The sequence below is a fragment of the Oryza glaberrima genome, chromosome 6 (genome assembly GCF_000147395.1).
Source record: "Oryza glaberrima chromosome 6, OglaRS2, whole genome shotgun sequence".
Taxonomy (NCBI): Eukaryota; Viridiplantae; Streptophyta; class Magnoliopsida; order Poales; family Poaceae; genus Oryza; species Oryza glaberrima.
The window spans coordinates 21,334,267-21,342,482 of NC_068331.1; positions in this window are offsets into that span (position 1 = coordinate 21,334,267).

Consider the following 8,216-nt stretch of genomic DNA (forward strand, 5'->3'; position numbering starts at 1 on the left):
CAAAGAGTTTAGGGAATATTATCGATCAGTACTATTTTGTTTTGTTTCTTCTGAATGCTTGCTCTGTTAAGTATAGGACGTCGTTGCCTTTTGAATGGTGACGTTTAACCATTCGTGCTAGATAAAAGTTTATGCAAATGGTTTTTCTGGATAAGCACCTTAATAGATTATAAGCGGACCATGAATTTCCGCGTACGTAAAAATCGACCACATTTTTACATATGGCTTCTTAAGAGGTCCGTATGTAAAAATAAATTTTCGCAGATGGTCCTCTTTAAGAGCCGTATGCGAAAATAGGGCTATTTTTCAGACAGACATCTTAAGTAGCCGTATGCGAAAATAGGGCTATTTTTCCAAATGGATATCTTAAGCGGACATACGGAAAAATGTATTTTTTTAGACGTGCCTCTTAAATACCTGACTTACCTCATCTTTCCCTCTTAGCATTTCAAATTTTTTAAGTCATCCTTATCTCCTCACCTCTCTCTCTCCCGGGAGAGAACTTTCTCTCCACTCGCTCACTCGATTCCACTCCTGGGCAGCAATGGCTGGTGGTCGCGTGGTGGCGAGTGGCAGTCGGCCGGTGGGCGCGCGGTAGGAGGCGATGGGCGCACAGCAGCAGGCGACATTCGGCCAGCGACCGCGTGGTCGCGGGTAAGGGGCGACAGCCATCCCCCGTGTGGATACAGCGGCGGTGGCAAGAGGAGCACTGCGGTGGCGGCAGGCGCGCGGCAGCGGCAGGAGGCGGGCGGGCGGCGGGCGCATGGCAAGTGATCGGTGGATTCGAGGAATTTGATATTTTGCGATTTTTTTTTCGGATTTTGGTTTTTGCACGTGGACGACATAAAAGCACCCGCACGCGTGCGGGTGCACCACCTGCATAGAAAAATTGTCATTATCGCAAACACTTTTGGGCAGACAGGCTAGAGGCCCGCACGCGAGTGTTAGGTTTTTATTGTAATAATTACTTCTTATATGGTCAATGATCTTCACAATTTTCTTTTAAACGAAAGGTTACTAGAAGGAGATTGAGATTGGTAGATATGGGAAGACGATGAATTCTATCGTCTCTCCGTCTTATTGCTGAGAGCAACTGTAACAAGGCCTTAAAGTTATTTTTAAAGAGTGTCAGGTAGATTCTCATAATGATATGGAGGAGCCGAGTTGCCCTCGTATAAGAAGAACACTCTACAAGATACAAGAGAGATGAAAGAAAAGGACCAACAAACTAGGAGTAAATAAATGAGGTATTTGGGCAGATGTACTACATGAAATGTGTTGTGTGTGTCCTATTTTGTGAGCACTACACTACGACTACTCCCTCCCAAAATAAGTGCAGACATGAGTTTCTATGTCCAATTTTGATCGTCTGTCTTATTTGAATTCTTTTTATGATTAGTATTTTTATTGTTATCAAATTATAAAACATTAGTAGTACTTTATGCGTAACTCATGTTTTTTAGTTTTTTCAAAAAAATTTAAAATAAGACGGACGGTCAAAGTCGGACATGAAAACTCATGGCTGCGCTTATTTTAGGACGGAAGGAGTAGATAATATAGATAAAATTAGAAGTGACCATTATCTTTATTATTAAACTTGTGCTGCTAGTAAGGCATAATTGTTATTATATACCACATAAAAGCTTGTGATACCAATATAGCGAAATATATATTGTTTACATAGAACTATATAATAGACATATAAAACCATGGATGTATATTGTATTAGGCAAAATTTGCTGTAGGATATCTAAAAAATGTGTAATTAGCTGTGGGACATCGCAAAAACGTGAATTTGCCTAAGGACACTCTAAAAGTGTGGTAATTTGCTGCAGGACGCTGGACGCATTAAAATATAATATCCACCTAATTGATGAGAGAGAAACCACATCAAATGACCATTTTGCCCTTATCTTTATCTTGCTTCTTCCGACGTTTCTAAAAAGAACAAACACCAAATCACATCAGCGTGGTGTATCACTGTGACCTTGAGCTTGAGAACCTGCTGCTTAACTAGGCTGAGAACCTCCGACTTCGGGCTCAGCGCAGTCAGCTACCATGCGTGCCCCGACGGGCTCCTCCACACCGCTTATGGCACGCCGACGTACATTGTCCCGAGGTACTCGCCAGGTGGCTACGATAGCACCAAGGCCGACCTCTAGTCCTGTAGCATCATCCTCTATTGCTCGCCGGCGCGCTACTGTTCCAAGACGAGAACCTGGTGTGCATCTATCACAAGATGCGGCAGGGTGACTTCAGCTGCCCGACGTGGTTGACAACGGACGCACGGAAGCTCATCAAGATGTTGTTTGACCTCAACCCAGACACCTGCATCACCTTCGCAGGCCTCCACAAGATGGAGTGGTTCCGGAAGATGGCATATGTTCTGTGACCCATCACCAAGCTCGCGCAGGAGCCAGTGGACATGCTTGGCAATGTCGACAACGACAAGGATGAATTGCGCAAGGTGCTGAACGCCTTCCACCTGATGTCCCTTCCAAGGGCTTTGACTTGTCGCCGTTGCTCGTGTGTACGACCCTGCCGTGTCGCAAGGGCGAGCCACGGCGCGCGTGGGTGGCATGTGATTCACGACGCGCGAGCCGGCGAGCGGCGTGGTCACGCGATTGGAGGCGCTTGCGATGGGCAACACCATGCCTATGCACGTGACGACGAGCAGCGTGTTCAGGGTGCGTCTCGAGTGTGAGGAGCCATGGGGTGGCTCGCCGGCGCATTTTATTTGGTTTGGTGTTTATTCTTTTCGGAAGCATCGGAAGAACAGCAGGAAAAAGGGAAGAAAATAAGGGCAAAACGGTCATTTGATGTGGTTTCTCTCTCATCAATTAGGTGGATATTATATTTTAATGCGTCTAGTGTCCTGCAGCAAATTACCACACTTTTGAAGTGTCCTTGGGCAAATTCACGTTTTTGCGATGTCTAATAGCTAATTACATATCTTTTAGGTGTCCTGTAGCAAATTTTGCCATTGTATTATAATACTCGAAAACCAGCTAGTGATACACATCCATAGGAAGAGTATTAAGTTTCATGGCATGTTTATATTTATATTTACTAGCCACTTTATTACAGGTTAAAGTAAATTATGCATGTGCTAATATTGCTTAAAGCATATTAACTGTTACTAGGTTCTAGGAATAATTTCGTTCATTTATATGTCTTTGCATGATATAAAATAACATAGAATCATACTAGGACTATTTCGGAATATTAAAACAACGAAGTAGTTAATTAAAAAATATATACAACAAAATTAATGTGGTGGCATATACTATTGCTTTCTTTTAGAAAACCTATTGTGGTGTTGTTTTCAGAATAAGATATAGATATTCCTGTTAGCACATTTTTTAAACTAATAAACAGTGTGTTTCGTGTGAAAGCTTAACTTATATACAAAAGTTGCTTAAAAATATCAAATCAATCCATTTTTTTAAGTTTATATAATAATTAAAACTCAATTAAATGTGCGCTAATTGCTTTCTTTTTATGTGTCCTAACTTGATCTTTAATTTTTATATTCGTTAGAAAAGAACACCACATAGAGAGATTACTGGACCTAACGTGTAGCGCTTGCAAACATACGGATAATCTGCATTTCAGGATAATCTTCGATTCGTCTGATCCGCTTTTGTCAGTTTTTGACTCGCTCTATGACAAAAGAACCAGGAGCATTGATCCCATCCGGGTTTGTTTTGAGAGATTCCTCTTGTCTTGTATGGAAGCGACACGTTGTACTGAGTATATAACAGGTATTTATTAAAAATCTAAAAATAGTTGTTTAGTTATTTAAAATAGAGATTTATTTTCATCGGGATTAACTTTCCGTCGGTTGTTTTTTAATATCTCGTCATCCGCATGATAGCACTTCTTCTCGATACATTTGCGTCCCCGGCATCCTTAGCTCCCGACACACTTCACTCCCGCCATGGCTCCTTCATCCCGATTCCTCCGGCGCCGGGAGAAGCCAAACCTCCATGTGTCCGCCGTCTCCCGTGCCCCAGCGTCTACACCGTTAGATCAAATATACTAGTAGAATATACTTCAAATAGAATTACTCTTTAATTTCACGTTGCAATGTTAAGCCCTTAATTCTTGTTGTTACTGTTAAAAAAGATGATCATTAGATTGTGTAGGAGTACTGTTACACAAGAAGATCTTTTGATTGTCTGGAACAGTGAACTGACAAAGTTGTCTGCGTCCTCACAAAAAGTCGAAATGTGTTTAAATATCTCTAAAAACATATTACAATTTCACAATCATCGTCGCAAAAGAAAATAAAAAGACTGTAATCAAATACCGGTATATATACATACTCATTTCACCCCCAAAATATATCGATATATTCTCTCAACGGTACCTTATTGTTTGAAGTTGATATTATAACTTTCGCAATACTGGTGTTGACATTTGTTTGATGTTCACCTTAACCAAGAGTAGATTATTTGGGATAGAAGAATCGTTTATGTTGGACTGTCAGTTCAAGATAATACACGTCATATTTTTTAAATGGAGTAGGAAAGCTCACGAGCTCCTTCAAAATATACCGCACGTACGTACAGCCCCTTAAAATTAAAGTGAAAGCAAATTTAAACTCAATTTGATTAACCTGCAAAATCTAATTGATCCAACAGCGGAGCCACCTCCCAAGCAGGTACTGCGGCGGCCCTACCTCTACCATTAACGAAGTGTCAATTGCTATACATGTTAATTGGCGCGTGTCAATGCCAGACAAACACTATTAATTAGATGTTCGTGTAGGATCGAAACACAGGAACTAAGCCAACCAGAGGGGGTGGAACTAAGCCAACCAGAGAGGGGTAAATGGTTGGTATGCCAAGAAGCCAAACTTTTGCGGAATTAAAAGTTACCCTCAAATTCGATGGATCGCGGTCTGACCGAAGGTGTTGCGCCGATCTGATCGCCTGGAAGCCGTTGGTCTAACCAAGATTGGAACTCCGGTCGGATCGCCGAGATCACCTGCCGCGCCTGAAGTCACCGTCGGTCTGACCGCCGTTGCTCCGTCGGTCTGACCGCCGCGATGCCGCCGGTCTGACCGCCGGTGTCTCGCCGGTTAGACCGCTGAACCCGAGACAACACAAATCGAAGAACCCTCAAAGTATATAACAACTTTATTGCTTCTCTCTATGTTTAAAAGTGCAATAACAACACTCCTTACAAAAATATCGACTAAACTCGAAACCCTAACTAAACTATCAACTCAATTGCTCTCAAAAGCGATACCGGGAAGCCTCACGCTCCCTCTCTATTTATACATAAGGTAGGCAGCCTAAAGCCACAAACCAAACTCATACTAGAAGTCCTAATCCACCTAGGAAACCTTCTCTTACAAGAAACAAACTTTACAAACTCCAATCAACCAAATTTGAACTACTTCCAAATTCGACTCCGCATCCCATACACACACAATACATCCATCGTATGTCATATGGAATCTTCACCAACCACGTGCATTGAACTCTAGCCTAAGTATCCCGCATGATACCTGACCGTCATGGACATCGTCTTATCTCCAAGCCGACTCCCGATCCATCACTGGCAATACTCTTCCGAGGCATCAAGTCACCTACACATAAATCAAACAAAGAAACCATATTCCGAGACCAAGCTATCTCCAACTTACCTCATTAGTAGCAAACAACAGTATTACATAAGCATGGTATCCATCTAGAAGCCATAAATACGAAACAATCACGGATATCCAAATAAACAACCCGAAACCGAAACCGACACAGTGTCAGCCGGTCAGACCACGGGCTGGCTGGTTAAACCGCGGGCTGGCCGGTCAAACCGCAGGTTGGCCGGTCTGACCGCGCAATACACGCCGGTCGGACCGGCAGCACATGCCCGGTCTGATCGTACCCAAATCACATCAACAGTTCTTATTCACCTGCAAATTCCAATCATCTCTAAAACTACTTCGTAAATAAATTCCAAATATCAAAACCAATAATCTCCAATGCCAATTGTTCATCACAGAATAATAATCAAAAACACCTTTGATTTTACAATCTCCTCCTTGATGAACACATTGGCAAACCCATAAAAAATGTTTTGGTGTTTGGAAAAATAAAAACAAAAGTGGTAAAAAGCACACTTCGTACAAACGTACACATCGTGCTTGAAATCCAAAAGAAAACTTCTCTCACTTTTGTAAATAAAGAAATTCCCAATTGAATAAAAAAACATGCTCTTCTCAAAGACTCTCCAAAAAAAATTCCTCTTCTTTCAAAAACTCATTGCTTCTCCCCCTTTTGACAATGATTTCATCAAGCATAAGAATTATGTTCATTAATGTTCAAGAGCTTAGCATACATATATCATATCAAGTCATGTGTTGCAATAAAAAGAAGATGAACTCATCTATAATATAGCAAGCATGCATTAAAGTATAATCATGAATCAAAGATTTTACAATTAAGTTTGAATTAACAATCAAAATTCATGATTTCATATGATTTATAATGCAACATCTTAACAAGCACGTAGGTTAAAAATAAACACTATACATATATGCCTATTGCATTTATCACTCTTTCTCAAATTAACTTTAGCACAAAACAATCAAGAGAATTTGTGTAACATTTTCTTTTCTTGAGCCTTTTTGCTCATATTTTTTCCCTCGATCATTCCGGGCACGTCCTTGTCGTCAAGACTGTTTCCAATGATTCGGCACCCATTATTTTTGCTCACATCGAATACATCCTTGTCGTCAAGACTATTTCCAAGTATTCGGTATTCATTTTTTCTCTCAAAGATATTTTTATTCTCTAGCACAATTAGCAATTACAAAACTATTTGAGGAACAACAATTCAATAAAGCATATATATATATACATATATGTATATATATGTATATATATATATATATATACATATATATATATATACATATACATACATATATATATACATATACATATATATATATATATACATACATATATATATACATATATATATATATAAAGCATTTATAAATCAAACCATATGCTAGCATCAATATTGCATATTTTCTTAATTCAAGTATAGAATTTAAGTGTCATGCATCATCTCCCTTAAAAGCAATATCTAAGCCTCATAAAAATACTAGAATACATACAAGCTATGCTAGAGACAAATAAACCTTCATAGTATTGCTAGCATGCACAAGAAAATACCATATGATAGAACAAAGCTCTCTTTTCTCAATTTTTCTTATTGTCAAATTTTGCTTGATAAAACCATGAGGTACAAAACTCCCCCTCGCACCATGCCAAAAGGATGAATAATTCCCAATTCACCATGAAGAAAAGCAAAACGATTAGAATCCAATGGTTTAATGAAAATATCAGCAAGTTGTAACTTTGTATCCAAAAATGTCAATTCAATATCTCCCTTCTCAACATGATCCCTCAAAAAGTGAAAGTGAATATCAATGTGCTTTGTGCGTGAATGTTGAACAGGATTCATAGCAATATTAATAGCACTAGTATTATCACAAAAGAGATGTGCTTTCTCAAAAGTAAGACCATAATCTTTCAAAGTAGAAATAAGCCAAAGAATCTGTGAACAACAACTAGCAGCAGCAACATATGCAAATTCAGCAGTTGATTGAGCAACACTAGATTGTTTCCTAGAAGACCATGCAATCAATGATGTACCAAGAAAATGACATGTTCCACTAGTACTTTTTCTATCAATTCTACAACCAGCAAAATCAGCATCAGAATATCCACTCAAGCATATAGAAAATGAAGTAGAATACTAAATTTCAAACTCAAGTGTATGATTCAAATACCTCATTGTTCGCTTGACCGCTTGACGATGTGAAGCACAAGGAGAAGCTTGAAAGCGTGCACACAAACACACAGCAAATTGTGTGTCTGGCCTAGAAGCAGTTAGATACAACAAAGATCCAATTTACTTCTATACTTCTTTTGATCAACAGCTTCACCATCTTCATCAGGATCCAACACAGCTGTAGAACCAATTGGTGTTGATATTGGCTTGTAATTCTCCATCTTGAACCGTCTCAAAAGATCCTTCGTGTACTTCGTTTGATGCACAAATGTACCTTGAGGTGTTGGCTTAATTTGCAATCCCAAAAAGTACGATAACTCACCCATCATGCTCATCTCAAATTCCCTGCGCATAGTCTCAGCAAACTCTACAACCAAAGCGTGAGTTGAACAACCAAAGAT